This window comes from Lampris incognitus, chromosome 18, assembly GCF_029633865.1.
Source record: "Lampris incognitus isolate fLamInc1 chromosome 18, fLamInc1.hap2, whole genome shotgun sequence".
Lineage (NCBI taxonomy): Eukaryota > Metazoa > Chordata > Actinopteri > Lampriformes > Lampridae > Lampris > Lampris incognitus.
The window spans coordinates 4,429,194-4,455,286 of NC_079228.1; positions in this window are offsets into that span (position 1 = coordinate 4,429,194).

The window sequence follows — 26,093 nt, forward strand, 5'->3', positions numbered from 1 at the left end:
CTTGCGGAGTATTTCAGTATGGGGCACTTGGTCACACCAGGTTCTCCTCAGGATGCATTGTAGGCATCTGATGTGGAAGGCCTCAAGCATCCTGAGGTGGTGGCTGTACAGGGTCCACGCCTCACAGCTGTAGAGGAGAGTTGTGATGACAACTGCCAAGTAGACAGATATGTTGGTGTGGAGGTTGAGGTCTTTGTTTTGAAAGACCCTTCTCCTAAGTCTGCCAAAAGAGGATGACACTTGTTTAATCCGGTTTTGTATCTCCCTGTCGATGCTGCAGTCGTCAGAGAGGAAGCTGCCCAGGTATTTGAAGGATTCCACTGTTGCAAGTGGTTTGTCGGAGATGGTGAAGGTTGGTGAATGAAATGGGGGAGTAGATGCCCACTGACATACTACTTCAGTCTTTGCCACGTTTATAGAGACCCAGCCTACCATACGCCCTTGCAGCAGCTGCACGGGTAGCTTGTAGTGCCTCGGATGTGTGGGCCACAACTGCACAGTCATCTGCGTACTGTAGCTCGATGATGTGCTCAGATGTCATTTTTGTGACCGCTTGGAGCCTACGGATGTTAAATAGGTTTCTGTCTACTCTGAAGTCCACAGTAACCCCACTGTCCTTCCTGGTTTCCTTGTGGAGCAGCAATGTCACACACAGGAGGAATATGTTGAAGAGAACTGGAGCAAGGATGCACCCCTGACGTACCCCGGTGCACACCCTGAAGGGCTCAGATTCCTGGCCTCCAATGGTCACACGTGCCATCATCCCCACGTGAAATCTTTGAAGGATGTTGACAAACTTTCGTGGACAGCCAAACTTCAGGAGGATGTTCCATAGGATCTCCCTGTTGACTGTGTCGAAAGCCTTTGACAGGTCGATGAAGGCTATGAAGAGGTTCTGATGTTGCTCCCTACACTTCTCTTGGAGTTGCCGTGCTGTGAACACCATGTCCACAGTACTCCTATTCCTCCTAAACCCACACTGTGACTCAGGCAACAGCTCCTCTGAGATGTGTTTTACCAGCCTGTGTAGCATGAGTTTGGCCAGGACTTTTCCAGCAACAGCCAGTAGTGAAATGCCACGGCTGTTGCCACAGAGGGACTTGTCTCCTTTGCCTTTATATATGGAGATGATGTTAGCATCCCTCCACTGCTGAGGGACAGTTTCATTCTTCCATACGTGTGCGATGAACAGGAGAAGTGCATGGGTGCAGAGGTAGCCTCCCTGTTTAAAAATCTCTGCAGGGATACTGTCAGGGCCAGGGGTCTTGTTGTTTTTCAGCGACCTAACTGCACAATGAACCTCCTCAAAGGTTGGTGGACGGTCAAGGTCTTGGATGGTGGGGCGGACAGGTAGTTCATCCAAGATCGAGGGATCTGTTGGGGATGGCTGGTTCAAAAGAGTCTCAAAATGTTCGGCCCATCTTTTTGTGATGAGTTTCTGGTCCTTTATGAGGGTGGTACCATCATCAGACTTCAGGGGGAGACAGAGCAGATTCTTGAGCCGTAGATGGTTTTCACTGCATCATAAAAGTTGTGCATATAATTTCTGTCGGCATGGGTTTGTATTTCATTTGCCTTCGATATCCACCACTCATTCTGCAGGGCACGCAATTTTGACTGCACCTCTCTCCTGGATGCTTGCCATTGTTGCCGGAGTGCAGCTGATGTGGGATTGTTGAGGACAGCACTGTGTGCTTTGTGCATGCCTTTGAGTATGGAAGTTATTGTGCCTGTGTTGTCATTGAACCAGTCCTGGTGTTTTCTGCTCTTGTAACCGATGGATTGGGATGCTGCCTTGTAGAGTCTGGAGCTCACGGAAGACCATTTCCCATCAATGGAATCATCTGTCCTCAAGAGAAGCTCAATGTCTTCCAGGTTTTCAGCCAGAGAGAGGCGGAGATTGTTCTGGACCTCAGCCTTTTCTAGCCGGGTACAGTCAAGCCTCTTCTTTGCTGACCTCTGGAGACGAACAGCAGGGCGTACCTCCACCTGGAGTCTGGTCATGATGAGCCGGTGATCTGTCCAGCACTCAGCACCTCTCATTGCACGAGTGAGTAAGACGTCTTTTGTATCAGCACGTCTCACAATGATATAGTCCAATAGGTGCAAATGTTTGGAGCGTGGGTGCATCCAGGATGTTTTGTGCTTATTTTTTAATTGGAAGAGGGTGTTTGTGATGGTCAAGCCATGCTCAGCACAGAGGCTTAGGAGGCGCAGTACATTTGCATTGACTTTCCCAATGCCATGCCCACCAATGACACCACTCCACACCTTGTTGTCTTTCCCCACTCTGGCATTGAAATCGCCCAGCAAAAAGATCTTGTCCTCCTTGGGTATATGACGGAGAGCCTCATCTAGTGACTGGTAGAAGTGGTCCTTTACGTCATCCTCTGATGGTAGTGTTAATGCATAGGCACCTAGGAGGGTGGCTTAGCGTTTCTTGGCCAGAGGGATCCTGAGTGACATGAGCTTGTCACTTATGCCAATCGGTGTTTCAGTGAGTCTTGGTAGGAGGCTGTTTTTTATTGCAAATCCCACACCATGCTGATGCTGTCCTCCTGCAGGGTATCCCTTCCAGAAGAAGGTGTAGGTGTCCGCCTTCAGGGAGCCTTCATCCAGGAACCTGGTTTCGCTGAGTGCAGCGATGTCAACATTGTAGTGGCAGAGTTCTGCTGCAATGAGTGCAGTCCTTCGCTGAGGTCTTTCAGCGTTGGCATCCAGCAGAGTTCTTATGTTCCATGTTGCCAGTTTAAAGGGATTATTTTCTTTCTTTTATTTCGACCACATAGTGGAATGTTCCGATAGGTGCGGTAGCCTATCCAGGATGTTTTGAGTGGGCAACGTTTAGGCCACCTTTTCTAGGCCCCCCCCCCACTTGGGGGGAGCAGTGTGACTCCTAAATAGGGCTGCTCAGACACACAGGGGTCTCCCGAGAGCAGCTGCCACTCAAGCCCAGCTGCTGGCGACCATGAATAGCCCTGTGCCGCTGGCGTGCAGGGGTCTGATTAGGAGCTTCCAGTGCATTCATACCTGCTCCCGTCACCAGACACCCCATCGCCGCCAGACTTTGATCCATATTCCGGTTGCTGGTCTCACCGAGGCAGAGGTGGATACCTGCGCAAAGAGATTATTTACAGTGCCGCTGGGGGTGCGCATGTCCCAGCAGCACTTCTTCACTGTGAGAGGGTGGGATCCGGTGGCAAGGGGGGCCAAGACGACCATCACTCTTCCACAGCTGCAGGAGGCTGCCAGAGCTCCAGTCTGTCAGAGGGCCGCCTATCGTGCGCCGCCATGCACGTTGCTTTTCTGTCAGGGTGTGCTCCCCTAGCCTTTATCGTCCTACACTTACCCACAAGGCAGTGGGACAGTGGTTGGTCAATGCCAGGGCGTATCCACTTCACATGGGCCTGCGCATTAGACCTCTGGGGACCACACTGATACAACATATAAATACGAAGTAAATATATAAATACAAGCATCTATACCATTAAAACAGTACCCCAGTTAAATGCACTGATACAACACATAAATACAAAGTAAATATATATATCATATCCAAGATGGCGGCGCGCTGGACGCAGCGGCTGCAGCGGCTCCCCGTTCCGTGTCGTGTTTTCTTTGTTATTTATACGTTAGTTTCAAGTTTACTTACAAGTGTAGGTCCTGCTCTCTTCTACAGCCGTCAGGACCTGTTAAACCTCAGAAGGGATTACTCACTTCCCTCCACCATCACGGACAACTCCCCCATCCATATGATCCGCTCACCGGCCTCGCAGTGGAAACGCTGCCCCCTGGCGGCAACGTGAACAGAAGAGGGGGAAAGGAGGCGGGCTACATGCTAAGCTAAGTAGCGCTGCCTTCAAAGCTCCCCTCCCCAGCATCTTCATGGCTAATGTCCGGTCGTTAGCTAACAACATGGAGGAGATAAGACTCAGGCTGTCCTCTCAGAAAAGGCTGCAGAACTGCTGTCTGCTGATGTTTACGGAGACTTGGCTCAACAGCAACATGGCGACTCGGCAGTCGAGCTAGCGGGCCGCACAGCCCTCCGTTCCGACAGGACAGCGGACTCCGGCAAGACCCGCGGAGGAGGTTTGAGTATTTATGTCAGTAACTCTTGGTGCAACAATATAAAGGTCGTCGAAAGGCATTGCTCTGCTGATCTGGAGCTCCTTATGATTCAGTGCAGGCCTTTTTACCTGCCCAGGGAGCTAACGGCCATTACCATCGCCGCTGTATACATCCCCCACATGCTAATGCTAAGGTAGCACTTAAGCAGCTACAATGTGTCATCAGCAGACAGCAGACCCAACACCCGGACAATGACTTAATCATAGGTGGTGACTTTAATCAGGCTAACCTCAGGGCTGTATTGCCCAAATTCCATCAGCATGTCTCCTGCCCCACTAGGGGACAAAACACCCTGGACCATCTCTATACAAACATCAAGGACTCATACAAAGCTACTCCCTGCCCTCATATGGGGCATTCTGACCACCTCTGCCTGTTCCTGGTCCCAGCCTCCAAACCCCTAATAAAACGGGTCAAGCCAGCAGTAAAGACAATCACTGTCTGGCCAGAAGGAGCAGTCTCTGAACTCCAGGACTGTTTTGACAACACAGACTGGAGTGGTTTTGCACATTCAGCTACCCATGGCTCCCCTATAGACATTAATGAACAGACATCTGCCATACTAGCCTACATTAACTTTTGCACTGAGAGTGTCACAACAAAAAAATCAGTCCACACCTTTCCAAACCAGAAACCCTGGATGACCAGTGAGGTCCGGCAGCTGCTGAAAGTCCGGGATGCAGCATTCAAGTCAGGTAACTGTGAGGCCTACAGCACAGCCAGATCCAACCTCAAAAAGGGCATCAGAACAGCCAAACATAAATATTCCCTACGAATAGAGGACCACTTTCACAATAACTCTGATCCTCGGTGAATGTGGCAAGGCATTCAGTCTATCACAGACTGCAAAAGCTTCAATAGCGGTCCCACTGTCCATGATGCCTCCCTGCCAGACAAGCTAAATCATTTCTATGCCCGCTTCGACAAGGACAATACTGACCCAGCCACAAAAATCCCCAGCCACCCAGAAAACCAGGTGCTCACTCTATCAGTCGCAGAGGTCAGAGAATCACTGCGCAGAGTGAACACACGGAAGGCTGCCGGACCAGACGGCATACCGGGTTGGGTCTACCGGGAATGTGCCGACCAGCTGGCTGAGGTCTTCACACCTGTATTTAACCTCTCACTGTCCCAATCTAAAGTTCCGGCATGCTTTAAGACCACCTCTATCGTTCCTGTCTCCAAGAAACCAACTGTTGTGGTTACACCGCCCCGAGCTGCCTCCCCGGCACGTTCAAGCCACTCCCCCAGCTCGGACGTGCCGGAAACATCCGAGCGCTCGGCTCGCGCTCTGAGGAGACGAGCGCTCCACTGCACCAGGTGTTTGCCATCATCCATCAGGCACACCTGTGGCAATCAGGCAGCCTTCTACAAGAAGCCTCCCAGAACGTCTCTCAGTGCTTCGACGTACTGAACCCTGCGGTAAAGTTCTGACAAGCCCTCCAGCGGTCCTTGCAGTCTGTTTATTCCCCAGTGTCTTATCTTCGTGTCTCTGTTTCCTCCCAAGACTCTCCCTCCGCGATTTCCACGGCTCCCCGCGTCTCCCTCGTCCCCAGCGACCTTCACGTTTCTCCCCGGACCTCTCCTGCGATCTCCCCCCTTGTCCTTCTATCTGGACCCCTCCTTTCGGACTCGACTTCCCGGATCTCGGACCTGGACTTTCTCGGACAACCCCTCTTGGATCACGGACTGGACTTTCTCGCCAGGTGCACGCACATTTTTTCAACACCTCCTGGTCATTTACATACCGCACCACACAGGCTAAAAACACTCACACATAGTTATACACGCAAACCACGGGACACCACACATAGTTTATTCACACATCCCACTAACAGGACGCTTTAGCACCATACATTCCCCTCCCCCAATAAAACCACCTTTTGGATTTTGAAGTCATCCTGTGTCTGTCTTGGGTTTCGCCACACGGGTCAGGTTCTGGTGCGCGAGCATAACACCAACATCCACATGTCTGAATGACTACCGACCCATAGCACTCACCCCCATAGCTATGAAGTGCTTTGAAAGACTGGTTCTGGCTCACATCAAAAACATTATCCCCCCCCACATTCGACCCACATCAGTTCGCCTACCGCCCTAAAAGGTCTACTGGGGATGCCATTGCCACTGCCCTGCACTTTGCTCTGACCCACCTTGAACTTAACACATACATCCGGATGTTGTTTATAGATTATAGATCTGCCTTCAACACTATCATCCCCGCCAAACTAACCACCAAACTCCTCTCCCTTGGCCTCAACCCCTCCCTCTGTAACTGGATCCTGGACTTCCTGACCAACAGACCTCAGTCTGTTAGGTTAGGTGACCACACCTCCTCCACCCTGACCCTCAGCACAGGTGCCCCTCAAGGCTGTGTTCTGAGCCCCCTCCTTTTCTCCCTCTTCACCCATGACTGCCTGCCAACTCACCCTTCAAATGTTATAGTTAAGTTTGCAGATGACACCACAGTCATTGGCCGTATCACCAACAATGACGAGACGGCCTTCAGGGACGAGATTGAGCACCTTACATCATGGTGTACAACCAACAATCTTGTCCTTAATGTGCAGAAGACAAAGGAGCTGATTGTGGACTTCAGGAGGTCTAGAAGCTGCAGCCACTCCCCCATACACATCAATGGGGTGGAAGTGGAGCGTGTTTCCAGCTTTAAATTCCTTGGAGTCCACATCAGCGAGGACCTTTCGTGGACATTAAACACCCAGGCCCTTGTGAAAAAGGCCCAACAACGCCTGCATTTCCTGAGGAGCGCCTGTCTACCCCCCAAAATTCTCACCAACTTCTACCACTGCACCATAGAGAGCATCCTGACCATCTGCATCTCAGTGTGGTACGGCAACTGCACCTCAGTAGACCAGAAAGCTCTGCAGCGGGTCGTCAAGGTGGCCCAGCATATCACCGGTACCCAGCTCCCAGCCATAAAAGACATTTATCACAAACGCTGCCTTCGAAGGGGTCTGAGCATCAGCAGAGAGCCCTCCCACCCCAACCATGGACTGTTCTCCCCCCTGCACTCTGGGAGGCGCTACAGGAGCCTCAGAGCCTGCACTACCAGGCTCAAAAACAGCTTCTTTCCACAAGCTGTTGCCCACCTGAACCTAGCTACCCACTGAATGTCTGTAGATATTTTTAGATATTTTGTACTCCAGCTCTTTTTAACTTATTTTCAGTTTTTGGTCTTCATGTGCTTATATCTTATATTGTGTTTGCTGTGTTTGTCTGAGTCTGTCTTGCAGTGTTTGGTGAAGCCACAGCCCTCATTTCATTTTTAACATGTGCCTGCACATTGTTTTTAATGACAATAAAATTGAATTGAATTGAAATATATAAATACAAGCAGCTATACCATTAAAACAGTACCCCAGTTAAATACACTGATACAACACATAAATACAAAGTAAATATATAAATACAAGCAGCTATACATTAAACAGTGTATCCCATTTAAATACAGTGATACAACACATAAATACAAAGTAAATATATAAATACAAGCAGATATACCATTAAAACAGTTTATCGCACTTGTTACAACGGGATTTAAAACTGTTCAGTTTCATAGGGAATATTGTCATTATTTCAGTGCCACGCACTTGTATTTATTTCTGATACACCAGGTTGACAGAAGCAGTCTCTCCATGTGTGAGGTGAAGGGGTGAGGCCAACAGTTGAGATTGTAACTCATGGTGAAGCAGAGACACCTTCATGTGTGAGGTGAAGGGGTGAGGCCAACATTTGAGATTGTAACTGTACACGGTGTAGCAGAGACACCTTCATGTGTGAGGTGAAGGGGTGAGGCCAACATTTGAGATTGTAACTGGACAAGTAGGCATGCTTCACTCACAACGTGTGAATGAATGAAAAGCTGTATGGTTGAAAGCTTTAACAATCTGTCAGTGCTGCTCGTGTGGTTTCACTTGTACCATACAAGATGAAGAACATGCAGAGCAGATGGAGAACATGGAGAACACACAGAGCAGATGGAGAACATGCAGAGCAGATGGAGAACATGGAGAACACACAGAGCAGATGGAGAACATGCAGAGCATGCAGAGCAGATGGAGAACATGCAGAGCAGATGGAGAACATGCAGAGCAAATGGAGAACATGGAGAACATGCAGAGCAGATGGAGAACATGCAGAGCAGATGGAGAACATGGAGAACATGCAGAGCAGATGGAGAACATGCAGAACATGCAGAGCAGATGGAGAACATGGAGAACATGCAGAGCAGATGGAGAACATGCAGAACATGCAGAGCAGATGGAGAACATGGAGAACATGCAGAGCAGATGGAGAACATGCAGAACATGCAGAGCAGATGGAGAACATGGAGAACATGCAGAGCAGATGGAGAACATGGAGAACATGCAGAGCAGATGGAGAACATGCAGTGCATGCAGAGCAGATGGAGAACATGGAGAGCATGCAGATCATGCAGAGCAGATGGAGCGCATACAGACAGAGGTCCTTTACTGCTGATAAAATGACCTGTTCCATCTGTACAATATGACTTGTTTGTCTTGAGTTAATTAGAAGTCACACTCAGCTATTATTGCCACTGTGTGTGTGTGTGTGTGACAGCACACAGGGCGTGTGTGACGCGTCAGTGCAGTAGTACTGGGGCAGTAGTGCTTGTAGTTAGTGCATGCTGCATGCTGCTTCTGCTTGCTTCTTTCTGTTTTCAGCTACTGCCGCCAGCTAGCCCTCTTGTAGGGGGTGAAAAGAGGAGCCGAGTGCATAAGTCTCCTCCTGCCGGTACATAGCCTCTCCATCGCCAAGACTTCTGCAGTGCCTCCTCGTGGCCACACATAGTAACTGGGTACTTTGCGGTCCCAGGCCAAACTGCAGGGGATCCCGGAGCAGCAGTGGGCCCCAGAGAGAAGGCGCGCAGGCCCACCGGTGTGTGGACACGCCCTGGCGTCTCTCAACCACTGCCCCAGCTATGGCTTAATAGCAAATCAGTCCTCAACGGCGGAGTGGGCGGAAGATGGTGGCTGTGAGGAGCACCACAACGGCCGCAAAGGCGGAAGAAGGCTGCAGCAAAGAAGGGCCCCCAGCTGTCTTGGTCTCCATGCTACTGGATCCTGGCCTTTCTATGCCAAGGACTGTGTGGAGGCTGCCTGTGCACCAGCCTCCCCACATTAAAAGATTCCACGCACAGGCGTCCTCCCAAAAGGGAATCAGACCGTTAACATTCCGGACAAAGTCCTGTGGCGATCAGGAAGTGGTGATGGGGGCAGGACCGTGAAGTCTGGCAGCTCCTAGCCACAACCTGACACACAGGCGGTGGGTGTCTGATTCAGTCGCTAAGCTCTTGGGCTGAGGCAGAAAGAGCTTTTCGGCAGCTGTACCCACGACTGAGAAGCCCTATTTAGGATCCACTCTGCTCACCCCAGTAGGGGAAGGGGCTGCAAAAGGTGCCCTAAAGATAGCCTGCCTCAAAAACTCCTGTCTGGGCTACCGCACCCAGAGGGATCACCACTAAGCGGTCAGAAACATAAACAGAAGCAAACTTACATTGGAACCTTGAATGTGCGGACCCTCATGGACAACAAACACAGCGATTGACCCGAAAGGCGAACTGCCATCATCGCCAGGGAGCTAAGGAGATTCCAGATCGATATAGCAGCACTCTCCGAAACCTGACTGGCTAATGAAGGGCAGCTGAAGGAGGAAAAAGGCGGATACACTTTCTTTTGGAAAGGAAAACCTGCTGATGAGCCAAGGATCCACGGTGTGGGTTTTGCTATTAAGAACAGCCTCATTAACCACCTCTCCGAACTCCCTGTGGGCATCAATGAACGCCTAATGTCCATACGCCTGACGCTCGCAGGTGGCCAAAAGGCCACTGTTGTTAGTGCCTACACTCCAACACTTGATGCACAGGATGAAGTGAAGGAGGCCTTCTATGTTGACCTGGACAACATCTTAACCAAAGTCCCCAAGGAGGACAAGCTAATTCTGCTTAGAGATTTCAATGCGAGGGTGGGACGAAACCACAATCTATGGAGAGGCACAATTGGGAAGGAAGGAGTTGGCAACACGAACTCCAACGGCATATTACTGCTATCAAAGTGCTCAGAACACAGCCTGGTCATCACCAACACAATTTTCCGCCAAAAGAATAGACTCAAAACATCCTGGATGCATCCTCGCTCTAAGCTCTGGCACCTCATCGATTACATAGTCGTCCGCGCCAAAGACCGCCATGATGTGCTTAACACCAGAGCGATGACCAGTGCGGATGACTGCTGGACAGACCACCGCCTCATCCGCTCCATCATGTCCATCAGTCTTACGCGGAAAAGAAGGGTGCAAAAAAGACAGTGCCAGCCAAAGCTCAACATCGAACGGCTGGGTGACACCACCTTTTGAGAACAGCTCCAGGCTACTCTCAGCGCTGCTCTGCCCAAGCAATACCCAGAAGATATTGATACACACTGGGACCTGCTTAAGTCTATCACCATGGACTCCTGTAAAAGCACTCTTGGTTACAAAACCCGGAAACATCAAGACTTGTACGATGAGAATGACAACGAAATCCAACAGCTCATTGACATCAAGCGGCAAACCTTCATTGCCTGGCAAAATGACATCAACTGCAAGGCTAGAAGAGTAGCACATGCCATAGCAAAGGCAGCTGTTCAATCTCGGGTTAGGCAACTGAAGAACCAGTGATGGACAAGGAAGGCTCTGGAGATCCAGCAGCTTGCTGACTGTGGGGATACCAGAGGTTTCTTCGATGCCACAAGAGCAGTATATGGCCCCAGCCCCCGTTGTCTAGCCCCCCTTCACTCCAAAGATGGGCTAATGCTGCTGAAAGACAATGAGTCAATTACCAACAGATGGAAAGAGCACTATGAGGAGCTACTGAACAGGGACACAACTACTGAGATGGAGGCCCTTGACCAACTCCCTCAACAACCCATCAATGAGAATATGGGAGCACCACCCAGTCGGAACGAGGTAAAGGATGCCATAAGGACGATGAAGAACAACAAGGCCACTGGACCTGACGGCACCCCAGCAGAAATCCTGAAGGATGGTGGGCCAGTTCTCCTTAGTCACATCCACACCCTGCTCCTCAAAATATGGGAAAAGGAGGAAATCCCTGCACAACTTAGGGATGTCTCCATCTTTAAGAAGGGAGACAAGGCAGACTGCAGAAATCACCATGGCATTTCCCTCCTATCCACCCCTGGTAAAACTTTCGCCTGGGTTTTGGCTAATAGACTCCTCCCCCTGTCAGAAAACATTCTCCCTGAGTCTCAGAGTGGATTTCGCCCAAATAGAGGTACCATGGACATGATTTTCACTGCTCGCCAACTACAGGAAAAATGCCGGGAACAAAATCAACCACTATACATGGCCTTCATAGACCCCACCAAAGCCTTTGAGTCTGTGAACCGTCAGGCTCTGTGGCTGGTTCTGGCAAAAATTGGCTGCCCGGACAAATACATCCGGATACTGAGACTATTGCATGATAATATGTCAGCCACAGCACTCAGTAGCAGTGGAGATGAAACGGAACCCTTCAGGGTTCACACTGGAGTCAAGCAGGGCTGTGTCATTGCTCCTACCCTGTTCTCCATTTTCATTTCTGCTATCCTCCATCTTATGGGGAAACACCTGCCACAAGGAGTCAGAATCATGTACAGAACCGACGGACAACTACTGAACATCAACAGATTCAGGGCTAAAAGCAGAACCACCACCATATCCATCATGGAGTTGCAGTATGCCAATGACAATGCCCTTGTGGCCCATTCAGAAGAGGACCTACAGTGCATTCTGGATGCTTTTGCCAAGGCATACACGCAGCTTGGTCTGGCCCTTAACTTAAAAAAGACCCAGATCCTCTAACAGCCACCACCCAACACAAATAACCCTGCTCCACCCCCAAATATCTATATTTACAAAACCAGACTGGAAAATGTGGACCACTTTACATACCTCGGAAGCCTCCAATCGTCCAAAGCTAATATTGATGAGGAAATACACCACCGCCTCAGCTGTGCCAGTGGGGTTTTCTCAAGACTGAGGAAAAGGGTCTTTGAAAACCGCGACCTCCAGGCCAGAACGAAAATTCTGGTCTACAAAGCGGTAGTGTTGCCCACCCTACTGTATGGATCAGAATCCTGGACCACATACAGCAGGCACCTGAAGGCACTAGAGGCCCATCATCAGAGGTGCCTTCGAAAGATCCTCAAGATCACCTGGGAAGATAGACGCACCAACACCAGCGTCCTGGTGGAGGCTAACATTCCCGCTATCACTGCCACCATTGCCCAACACCAGCTCAGATGGACTGGCCATGTCATCCGTATGCCTGACTCTCGCCTTCCAAAACAAGTCCTATACTCCCAGCTTCTCACAGGACAACGTGCCCCGGGTGGTCAAAAGAAAAGGTATAAGGATAACATCCAAACGAACATCAAAAAATGCCACATAGACCCTAAGACCTGGGAGGACACAGCAACCAACAGGGCGACCTGGAGAAAACTTGTCCGGGAAGGAGCTGCACTTTATAATAATGATCTCCGACGTGCTGCAGAAGACAAGCGCAGACTCAGAAAGGAGGGAGTTTCCACCAAAAAGGCCCAAACCAATCCCACAATTACCACCGCCCACCCCTGCCCACACTGCACCAAAATATGCGGCTCCAGGATCGGCCTCTTCGCCCACCTGAAGACCCACAAGGACCAAGAAGGAGGACAGTCATACTCCACCCCGAGTGACCGCCGATGATGATGATGGTGTGTGTGTGTGTGCGTGTGTGTGTGTGTGTGTGTTACAGAGAAAGAGTGCATGCACATACATACATATAACGGAAAGTGTGTTTGTATTTGCACACACAACTATTATTATTACTCTGGCTCCTCTTGTCCTGCAATGTCTGCATGATACAAAATGATAAAACATGATAGAAACAGGATAAAAACAGGATAAAACATGATAGAATCGTGATAGAAACAGGATAAAACAGGATAAAACATGATAGAATCGTGATAGAAACAGGATAAAACAGGATAAAACATGATAGAATCGTGATAGAAACAGGATAAAACAGGATAAAACATGATAGAATCGTGATAGAAACAGGATAAAACAGGATAAAACATGATAGAATCGTGATAGAAACATGATAGAAACATTACAGAAGCAGGATAAAAACATGCTAGAAACATAATAGAAACATGATAGAAACATGATGGAACCATGATAAAAACGCAATAAAAACGTGACAGAAACATGACAAAGCATGATAGAAACATGACAAACATAATAGAAACGTGATAGAAATGTGATAGAAAAATGATAGAAACGAGGTAAAAACAAGATAGAAACACGATAGAAACATGATAAACACATGGTAAAAACATGATAGAAACACGATAGAAACATGATAAAAAACACAATAAATACGCGATAGAAACATGATAAACACATGGTAAAAACACGACAGAAACATGATGGAAACATGATAAGACATGACAGAAACATGATGGAAACAGGAGAAAACATGAAAGAAGAATGGTAAAAACATGATAAAAACTTGATAGAAACACGATAGAAACATGATAGAAACATAATAACAACATGATAGAAACATGTTAAGAACATGAGGAAAAATATGATGAAAACATGAGGAAAACATGATGAAAACGAGGAAAAACACAATGAAACGAGGAAAATATGAGGAAAACATGATAGAAACATGATAGAAACATCACAGAAACCTCACAGAAACATGATAGAAACATAATAACAACATGATAGAAACATGTTAAGAACATGAGGAAAACATGAGGAAAAATATGATGAAAACATGAGGAAAACATGATGAAAACGAGGAAAAACACGATGAAACGAGGAAAATATGAGGAAAACATGATAGAAACATGATAGAAACATCACAGAAACCTCACAGAAACATGATAGAAACATAATAACAACATGATAGAAACAGGTTAAGAACATGAGGAAAACATGAGGAAAAATATGATGAAAACATGAGGAAAACATGATGAAAACGAGGAAAAACACGATGAAACGAGGAAAATATGAGGAAAACATGATAGAAACATGATAGAAACATCACAGAAACCTCACAGAAACATGATAGAAACACGATAGAAACATAATAACAACATGATAGAAACAGGTTAAGAACATGAGGAAAATATGAGGAAACATATGATGAAAACATGAGGAAAACATGATGAAAACGAGGAAAAACACGATGAAACGAGGAAAATATGAGGAAAACATGATAGAAACATGATAGAAACATCACAGAAACCTCACAGAAACATGATAGAAACACGATAGAAACATAATAACAACATGATAGAAACATGATAGAAACAGGATAGAAACATGATAGAAACATTATAGAAACATGATAAAAAAACATGATAGAAACATGATAGAAACTTGATAGAAACATTATGGAAACATGATAGAAACACGATAGAAACATAATAACAACATGATAGAAACAGGACAAAACATGATAGAAACATGATAGAAACATCACAGAAACCTCACAGAAACATGATAGAAACACGATAGAAACATAATAACAACATGATAGAAACAGGTTAAGAACATGAGGAAAATATGAGGAAACATATGATGAAAACATGAGGAAAACATGATGAAAACGAGGAAAAACACGATGAAACGAGGAAAATATGAGGAAAACATGATAGAAACATGATAGAAACATCACAGAAACCTCACAGAAACATGATAGAAACACGATAGAAACATAATAACAACATGATAGAAACATGATAGAAACAGGATAGAAACATGATAGAAACATTATAGAAACATGATAAAAAAACATGATAGAAACATGATAGAAACTTGATAGAAACATTATGGAAACATGATAGAAACACGATAGAAACATAATAACAACATGATAGAAACAGGACAAAACATGATAGAAATATGATAGAAACATGATAGAAACACGACAGAAACTTGATAGAAACATTATGGAAACATGATAGAAACACGATAGAAACATAATAACAACATGATAGAAACAGGACAAAACATGATAGAAATATGATAGAAACATGATAGAAACACGACAGAAACATGATGAAAACATTATGGAAACATGATAGAAACATGATAGAAACATGATAGAAACATGATAAAAAACACATGATAGAAACATGTTGGAAACACGATAGAAACATGATAGAAACATGATAGAAACATGATAGAAACATGATAGAAACATGATAAACACATGATAGAAACATGATAGAAACATGATAAAAACATGATAGAAACACGATCGAAACATGATAAAAACATAAAAACGTGATAAAAACATGATGAAAACATGAGGAAAAACGTGATGAGAACATGATGAAAAACGATGAAAACATGATGAAAAACGTGATGAAAATATGGGGGGAAACGTGATGAAAACATGATGAAAACATGAGGAAAAACATGATGAAAACATGAAAAACATGAGGAAAACATGAGGAAAACGTGATGAAAACATGAGGAAAAACGATGAAAAACGTGATGAAAATATGGGGGAAAACGATGAAAACATGAGGGAAAATGTGATGAAAACATGAAGAAAACGATGAAAACATGAGGAAAAACGTGAGGAAAACATGAGGAAAAACGTGATGAAAACATGAGGAAAACATGAGGAAAACATTAGGAAAAACATGAAAAACATGAGGAAAAACATGAAGAAAACATGATGAAAATGAGGAAAAACGATGAAAACCGTGATGAAAACATGAGGAAAAACGAGGAAAAACGTAATGATAACAACATGATAGAAACATGATAGAAACAGGATAGAAACATGATAGAAACATTATAGAAACATGATAAAAAACATGATAGAAACATGATAGAAACTTGATAGAAACATTATGGAAACATGATAGAAACACGATAGAAACATAATAACAACATGATAGAAACAGGACAAAACATGATAGAAATATGATAGAAACATGATAGAAACACGACAGAAACTTGATAGAAACATTATGGAAACATGATAGAAACACGACAGAAACATGATGAAAACATTATGGAAACATGATAGAAACATGATAGAAACATGATAGAAACATGATAAAAAACACATGATAGAAACATGTTGGAAACACGATAGAAACATGATAGAAACATGATAGAAACATGATAGAAACATGATAAACACATGATAGAAACATGATAGAAACATGATAGAAACATGATAGAAACATGATAAACACATGATGGAAACATGATAAAAACATGATAGAAACATGATAGAAACACGATCGAAACATGATAAAAACATAAAAACGTGATAAAAACATGATGAAAACATGAGGAAAAACGTGATGAAAACATGATGAAAAACTATGAAAACATGATGAAAAACGTGATGAAAATATGGGGGGAAACCTGATGAAAACATGATGAAAACATGAGGAAAAACATGATGAAAACATGAAAAACATGAGGAAAACATGAGGAAAACGATGAAAACATGAGGGAAAACGTGATGAAAACATGAAGAAAACGATGAAAACATGAGGAAAAACGTGAGGAAAACATGAGGAAAAACGTGATGAAAACATGAGGAAAACATGAGGAAAACATTAGGAAAAACATGAAAAACATGAGGAAAAACGAGGAAAAACATGAGGAAAACATGATGAAAATGAGGAAAAACGATGAAAACCGTGATGAAAACATGAGGAAAAACGAGGAAAAACGTAATGATAACATGAGGAAAAACGTGATGAAAACATGAGGAAAAACGATGAAAACGATGAAAAACGTGATGAAAACATGAGGAAAAACGATGAAAACGATGAAAAACGCGATGAAAACATGAGGAAAAACGAGGAAAAACGTAACGAAAACATGACGAAAAACGTGAGGAAAACATGAGGAAAAACGTGATGAAAACATGAGGAAAAACATGATGAAAACATGAGCAAAACATGGAGGAAAACATGATGAAAACATGAGGAAAAACATTATGAAAAACATGATGAAAACAAGAGGAAAAACATGAGGAAAAACGTGAGGGAAAACGTGATGAAAACATGATGAAAAACGTGATGAAAACATGATAAGAACATGAGGAAAACATGAGGAAAAACATGAGGAAAACATGAGGAATAACATGAGGAAAAACATGAGGAAAAACGTGATGAAAACATGAGGAAAAACGATGAAAACGATGAAAAACGTGATGAAAATATGGGGGGAAACGTGATGAAAACATGAGGAAAACATGAGGAAAACATTAGGAAAAACATGAGGAAAACATGAGGAAAAACATGAGGAAAAACATGAGGAAAAACGTGATGACAACATGGGGGAAACGTGATGAAAACATGATGGAAAACGTGATGACAACATGAGGAAAAACGAGGAAAAACGTAATGATAACATGAGGAAAAACGTGATGAAAACATGAGGAAAAACGTGATGAAAACATGAGGAAAAACGTGATGACAACATGAGGAAAAACGTGATGACAACATGGGGGAAAACGTGATGACAACATGGGGGAAAACGTGATGAGAACATGGGGGGGAAACGTGATGAAAACATGATGAAAAACGTGATGAAAACATGAGGAAAAACGTGATGACAACATGAGGAAAAACGTGATGACAACATGGGGAAACGTGATGAAAACATGAGGAAAAACATGAGGAAAACGTGATGAAAACATGATAAGAACATGAGGAAAACATGAGGAAAAACATGAGGGAAACGTGATGAAAATATGAGGAAAAACATGATGAAAAACGTGATGACAACATGGGGAAAACGTGATGAGAACATGGGGGAAAACGTGATGAGAACATGGGGAAAACGTGATGAGAACATGAGGGAAAACGTGATGAGAACATGGGGGAAAACGTGATGAGAACATGGGGGAAAACGTGATGACAACATGGGGGAAAACGTGATGAGAACATGGGGGGAAACGTGATGAAAACATGAGGAAAAACGTGATGAAAACATGAGGAAAAACGTGATGACAACATGAGGAAAAACGTGATGACAACATGGGGGAAAACGTGATGACAACATGGGGGAAAACGTGATGAGAACATGGGGGGGAAACGTGATGAAAACATGATGAAAAACGTGATGAAAACATGAGGAAAAACGTGATGACAACATGAGGAAAAACGTGATGACAACATGGGGAAACGTGATGAAAATATGAGGAAAAACATGAGGAAAACGTGATGAAAACATGATAAGAACATGAGGAAAACATGAGGAAAAACATGAGGGAAACGTGATGAAAATATGAGGAAAAACATGATGAAAAACGTGATGACAACATGGGGGAAACGTGATGAAAACATGATGGAAAACGTGATGACAACATGAGGAAAAACGTGATGACAACATGGGGGAAAACGTGATGAGAACATGGGGGAAAACGTGATGAGAACATGGGGGAAACGTGATGAAAACATGATGGAAAACGTGATGACAACATGAGGAAAAACGAGATGACAACACGGGGGAAAACGTGATGAGAACATGGGGGAAAACGTGATGAGAACATGGGGAAAACGTGATGAGAACATGGGGGAAAACGTGATGACAACATGGGGGAAAACGTGATGAGAACATGGGGGAAAACGTGATGACAACATGGGGGAAAACGTGATGAGAACATGGGGGGAAACGTGATGAAAACATGTTAAAAAACGTGATGAGAACATGAGGAAAAACGTGATGACAACATGAGGAAAAACGTGATGACAACATGGGGAAACGTGATGACAACATGGGGGAAAACGTGATGACAACATGGGGGAAAACGTGATGACAACATGGGGGAAAACGTGATGACAACATGGGGGAAAACGTGATGAGAACATGGGGGAAAACGTGATGACAACATGGGGGAAAACGTGATGAGAACATGGGGGGAAACGTGATGAAAACATGATGAAAAACGTGATGAAAACATGAGGAAAAACGTGATGACAACATGAGGAAAAACGTGATGACAACATGAGGAAAAACGTGATGACAACATGGGGGAAAACGTGATGAAAACATGAGGAAAAACGTGATGACAACATGAGGAAAAACGTGATGACAACATGGGGGAAAACGTGATGACAACATGGGGGAAAACGTGATGAGAACATGGGGGGAAACGTGATGAAAACATGAGGAAAAACGTGATGACAACATGAGGAAAAACGTGATGACAACATGGGGGAAACGTGATGACAACATGAGGAAAAACGGGATGACAACATGGGGAAACGTGATGAAAACATGAGGAAAAACATGAGGAAAACGTGATGAAAACATGATAAGAACATGAGGAAAACATGAGGGAAAACATGAGGGAAACGTGATGAAAATATGAGGAAAAACATGATGAAAAACGTGATGACAACATGGGGGAAACGTGATGAAAACATGATGGAAAACGTGATGACAACATGAGGAAAAACGTGATGACAACATGGGGGAAAACGTGATGAGAACATGGGGGAAAACGTGATGAGAACATGGGGGAAACGTGATGAGAACATGGGGGAAAACGTGATGACAACATGAGGAAAAACGTGATGACAACACGGGGGAAAACGTGATGACAACATGGGGGAAAACGTGATGAGAACATGGGGGGAAACGTGATGAAAACATGAGGAAAAACGTGATGACAACATGAGGAAAAACGTGATGACAACATGGGGGAAAACGTGATGAGAACATGGGGGAAACATGATGAGAACATGGGGGAAAACGTGATGACAACATGAGGAAAAACGTGATGACAACATGGGGGAAAACGTGATGAGAACATGGGGGAAACGTGATGAGAACATGGGGGAAAACGTGATGACAACATGAGGAAAAACGTGATGACAACATGGGGGAAAACGTGATGAGAACATGGGGGAAACGTGATGAGAACATGGGGGAAAACGTGATGACAACATGGGGGAAAACGTGATGAGAACATGGGGGAAAACGTGATGAGAACATGGGGGAAAACGTGATGAGAACATGGGGGAAAACGTGATGAGAACATGGGGGAAAACGTGATGACAACATGGGGGAAAACGTGATGAGAACATGGGGGGAAACGTGATGAAAACATGATGAAAAACGTGATGAAAACATGAGGAAAAACGTGATGACAACATGAGGAAAAACGTGATGACAACATGGGGGAAAACGTGATGAGAACATGGGGGGAAACGTGATGAAAACATGAGGAAAAACGTGATGACAACATGAGGAAAAACGTGATGACAACATGGGGGAAACGTGATGACAACATGAGGAAAAACGGGATGACAACATGGGGAAACGTGATGAAAACATGAGGAAAAACATGAGGAAAACGTGATGAAAACATGATAAGAACATGAGGAAAACATGAGGGAAACGTGATGAAAATATGAGGAAAAACATGATGAAAAACGTGATGACAACATGGGGGAAACGTGATGAAAACATGATGGAAAACGTGATGACAACATGAGGAAAAACGTGATGACAACATGGGGGAAAACGTGATGAGAACATGGGGGAAAACGTGATGAGAACATGGGGGAAACGTGATGAAAACATGATGGAAAACGTGATGACAACATGAGGAAAAACGTGATGACAACACGGGGGAAAACGTGATGAGAACATGGGGGAAAACGTGATGAGAACATGGGGAAAACGTGATGAGAACATGGGGGAAAACGTGATGACAACATGGGGGAAAACGTGATGAGAACATGGGGGAAAACGTGATGACAACATGGGGGAAAACGTGATGAGAACATGGGGGAAAACGTGATGACAACATGGGGGAAAACGTGATGAGAACATGGGGGAAAACGTGATGACAACATGGGGGAAAACGTGATGAGAACATGGGGGGAAACGTGATGAAAACATGTTAAAAAACGTGATGAGAACATGAGGAAAAACGTGATGACAACATGAGGAAAAACGTGATGACAACATGGGGAAACGTGATGACAACATGAGGGAAAACGTGATGACAACATGGGGGAAAACGTGATGACAACATGGGGGAAAACGTGATGACAACATGGGGGAAAACGTGATGAGAACATGGGGGAAAACGTGATGACAACATGGGGGAAAACGTGATGAGAACATGGGGGGAAACGTGATGAAAACATGATGAAAAACGTGATGAAAACATGAGGAAAAACGTGATGACAACATGAGGAAAAACGTGATGACAACATGAGGAAAAACGTGATGACAACATGGGGGAAAACGTGATGAAAACATGAGGAAAAACGTGATGACAACATGAGGAAAAACGTGATGACAACATGGGGGAAAACGTGATGACAACATGGGGGAAAACGTGATGAGAACATGGGGGGAAACGTGATGAAAACATGAGGAAAAACGTGATGACAACATGAGGAAAAACGTGATGACAACATGGGGGAAACGTGATGACAACATGAGGAAAAACGGGATGACAACATGGGGAAACGTGATGAAAACATGAGGAAAAACATGAGGAAAACGTGATGAAAACATGATAAGAACATGAGGAAAACATGAGGGAAAACATGAGGGAAACGTGATGAAAATATGAGGAAAAACATGATGAAAAACGTGATGACAACATGGGGGAAACGTGATGAGAACATGGGGGAAAACGTGATGACAACATGAGGAAAAACGTGATGACAACATGGGGGAAAACGTGATGAGAACATGGGGGAAAACGTGATGAGAACATGAGGAAAAACGTGATGACAACATGGGGGAAAACGTGATGAGAACATGGGGGAAAACGTGATGAGAACATGGGGGAAACGTGATGAGAACATGGGGGAAAACGTGATGACAACATGAGGAAAAACGTGATGACAACACGGGGGAAAACGTGATGACAACATGGGGGAAAACGTGATGAGAACATGGGGGGAAACGTGATGAAAACATGAGGAAAAACGTGATGACAACATGAGGAAAAACGTGATGACAACATGGGGGAAAACGTGATGAGAACATGGGGGAAACATGATGAGAACATGGGGGAAAACGTGATGACAACATGAGGAAAAACGTGATGACAACATGGGGGAAAACGTGATGAGAACATGGGGGAAACGTGATGAGAACATGGGGGAAAACGTGATGACAACATGAGGAAAAACGTGATGACAACATGGGGGAAAACGTGATGACAACATGGGGGAAAACGTGATGAGAACATGGGGGAAAACGTGATGAGAACATGGGGGAAAACGTGATGAGAACATGGGGGAAAACGTGATGAGAACATGGGGGAAAACGTGATGAGAACATGGGGGAAAACGTGATGAGAACATGGGGGGAAACGTGATGAAAACATGATGAAAAACGTGATGAAAACATGAGGAAAAACGTGATGACAACATGAGGAAAAACGTGATGACAACATGGGGGAAAACGTGATGAGAACATGGGGGGAAACGTGATGAAAACATGAGGAAAAACGTGATGACAACATGAGGAAAAACGTGATGACAACATGGGGGAAACGTGATGACAACATGAGGAAAAACGGGATGACAACATGGGGAAACGTGATGAAAACATGAGGAAAAACATGAGGAAAACGTGATGAAAACATGATAAGAACATGAGGAAAACATGAGGGAAACGTGATGAAAATATGAGGAAAAACATGATGAAAAACGTGATGACAACATGGGGGAAACGTGATGAAAACATGATGGAAAACGTGATGACAACATGAGGAAAAACGTGATGACAACATGGGGGAAAACGTGATGAGAACATGGGGGAAAACGTGATGAGAACATGGGGGAAACGTGATGAGAACATGGGGGAAAACGTGATGACAACATGAGGAAAAACGTGATGACAACATGGGGGAAAACGTGATGAGAACATGGGGGAAAACGTGATGAGAACATGGGGGAAAACGTGATGAGAACATGGGGGAAAACGTGATGACAACATGGGGGAAAACGTGATGAGAACATGGGGGGAAACGTGATGAAAACATGATGAAAAACGTGATGAAAACATGAGGAAAAACGTGATGACAACATGAGGAAAAACGTGATGACAACATGAGGAAAAACGTGATGACAACATGGGGGAAAACGTGATGAGAACATGGGGGGAAACGTGATGAAAACATGATGAAAAACGTGATGAAAACATGAGGAAAAACGTGATGACAACATGAGGAAAAACGTGATGACAACATGAGGAAAAACGTGATGACAACATGGGGGAAAACGTGATGAAAACATGAGGAAAAACGTGATGACAACATGAGGAAAAACGTGATGACAACATAGGGGAAAACGTGATGACAACATGGGGGAAAACGTGATGAGAACATGGGGGGAAACGTGATGAAAACATGAGGAAAAACGTGATGACAACATGAGGAAAAACGTGATGACAACATGGGGGAAACGTGATGACAACATGAGGAAAAACGGGATGACAACATGGGGAAACGTGATGAAAACATGAGGAAAAACATGAGGAAAACGTGATGAAAACATGATAAGAACATGAGGAAAACATGAGGGAAACGTGATGAAAATATGAGGAAAAACATGATGAAAAACGTGATGACAACATGGGGGAAACGTGATGAAAACATGATGGAAAACGTGATGACAACATGAGGAAAAACGTGATGACAACATGGGGGAAAACGTGATGAGAACATGGGGGAAAACGTGATGAGAACATGGGGGAAAACGTGATGACAACATGGGGGGAAACGTGATGAGAACATGGGGGAAAACGTGATGACAACATGGGGGGAAACGTGATGAGAACATGGGGGAAAACGTGATGACAACATGAGGAAAAACGTGATGACAACACGGGGGAAAACGTGATGACAACATGGGGGAAAACGTGATGAGAACATGGGGGGAAACGTGATGAAAACATGAGGAAAAACGTGATGACAACATGAGGAAAAACGTGATGACAACATGGGGGAAAACGTGATGAGAACATGGGGGAAACGTGATGAGAACATGGGGGAAAACGTGATGACAACATGAGGAAAAACGTGATGACAACATGGGGGAAAACGTGATGAGAACATGGGGGAAACGTGATGAGAACATGGGGGAAAACGTGATGACAACATGAGGAAAAACGTGATGACAACATGGGGGAAAACGTGATGACAACATGGGGGAAAACGTGATGAGAACATGGGGGAAAACGTGATGAGAACATGGGGGAAAACGTGATGAGAACATGGGGGAAAACGTGATGAGAACATGGGGGAAAACGTGATGAGAACATGGGGGAAAACGTGATGACAACATGGGGGAAAACGTGATGAGAACATGGGGGGAAACGTGATGAAAACATGATGAAAAACGTGATGAAAACATGAGGAAAAACGTGATGACAACATGAGGAAAAACGTGATGACAACATGGGGGAAAACGTGATGAGAACATGGGGGGAAACGTGATGAAAACATGAGGAAAAACGTGATGACAACATGAGGAAAAACGTGATGACAACATGGGGGAAACGTGATGACAACATGAGGAAAAACGGGATGACAACATGGGGAAACGTGATGAAAACATGAGGAAAAACATGAGGAAAACGTGATGAAAACATGATAAGAACATGAGGAAAACATGAGGGAAACGTGATGAAAATATGAGGAAAAACATGATGAAAAACGTGATGACAACATGGGGGAAACGTGATGAAAACATGATGGAAAACGTGATGACAACATGAGGAAAAACGTGATGACAACATGGGGGAAAACGTGATGAGAACATGGGGGAAAACGTGATGAGAACATGGGGGAAACGTGATGAGAACATGGGGGAAAACGTGATGACAACATGAGGAAAAACGTGATGACAACATGGGGGAAAACGTGATGACAACATGGGGGAAAACGTGATGAGAACATGGGGGAAAACGTGATGACAACATGGGGGAAAACGTGATGAGAACAAGGGGGAAAACGTGATGAGAACATGGGGGAAAACGTGATGAGAACATGGGGGGAAACGTGATGAGAACATGGGGGAAAACGTGATGACAACATGGGGGAAAACGTGATGAGAACATGGGGGGAAACGTGATGAAAACATGATGAAAAACGTGATGAGAACATGGGGGAAAACGTGATGACAACATGGGGGAAAACGTGATGAGAACATGGGGGGAAACGTGATGAAAACATGATGAAAAACGTGATGAAAACATGAGGAAAAACGTGATGACAACATGAGGAAAAACGTGATGACAACATGGGGGAAAACGTGATGAGAACATGGGGGGAAACGTGATGAAAACATGAGGAAAAACGTGATGACAACATGAGGAAAAACGTGATGACAACATGGGGGAAACGTGATGACAACATGAGGAAAAACGGGATGACAACATGGGGAAACGTGATGAAAACATGAGGAAAAACATGAGGAAAACGTGATGAAAACATGATAAGAACATGAGGAAAACATGAGGGAAACGTGATGAAAATATGAGGAAAAACATGATGAAAAACGTGATGACAACATGGGGGAAACGTGATGAAAACATGATGGAAAACGTGATGACAACATGAGGAAAAACGTGATGACAACATGGGGGAAAACGTGATGAGAACATGGGGGAAAACGTGATGAGAACATGGGGGAAACGTGATGAGAACATGGGGGAAAACGTGATGACAACATGAGGAAAAACGTGATGACAACATGGGGGAAAACGTGATGACAACATGGGGGAAAACGTGATGAGAACATGGGGGAAAACGTGATGAGAACATGGGGGAAAACGTGATGAGAACATGGGGGAAAACGTGATGACAACATGGGGGAAAACGTGATGAGAACATGGGGGGAAACGTGATGAAAACATGATGA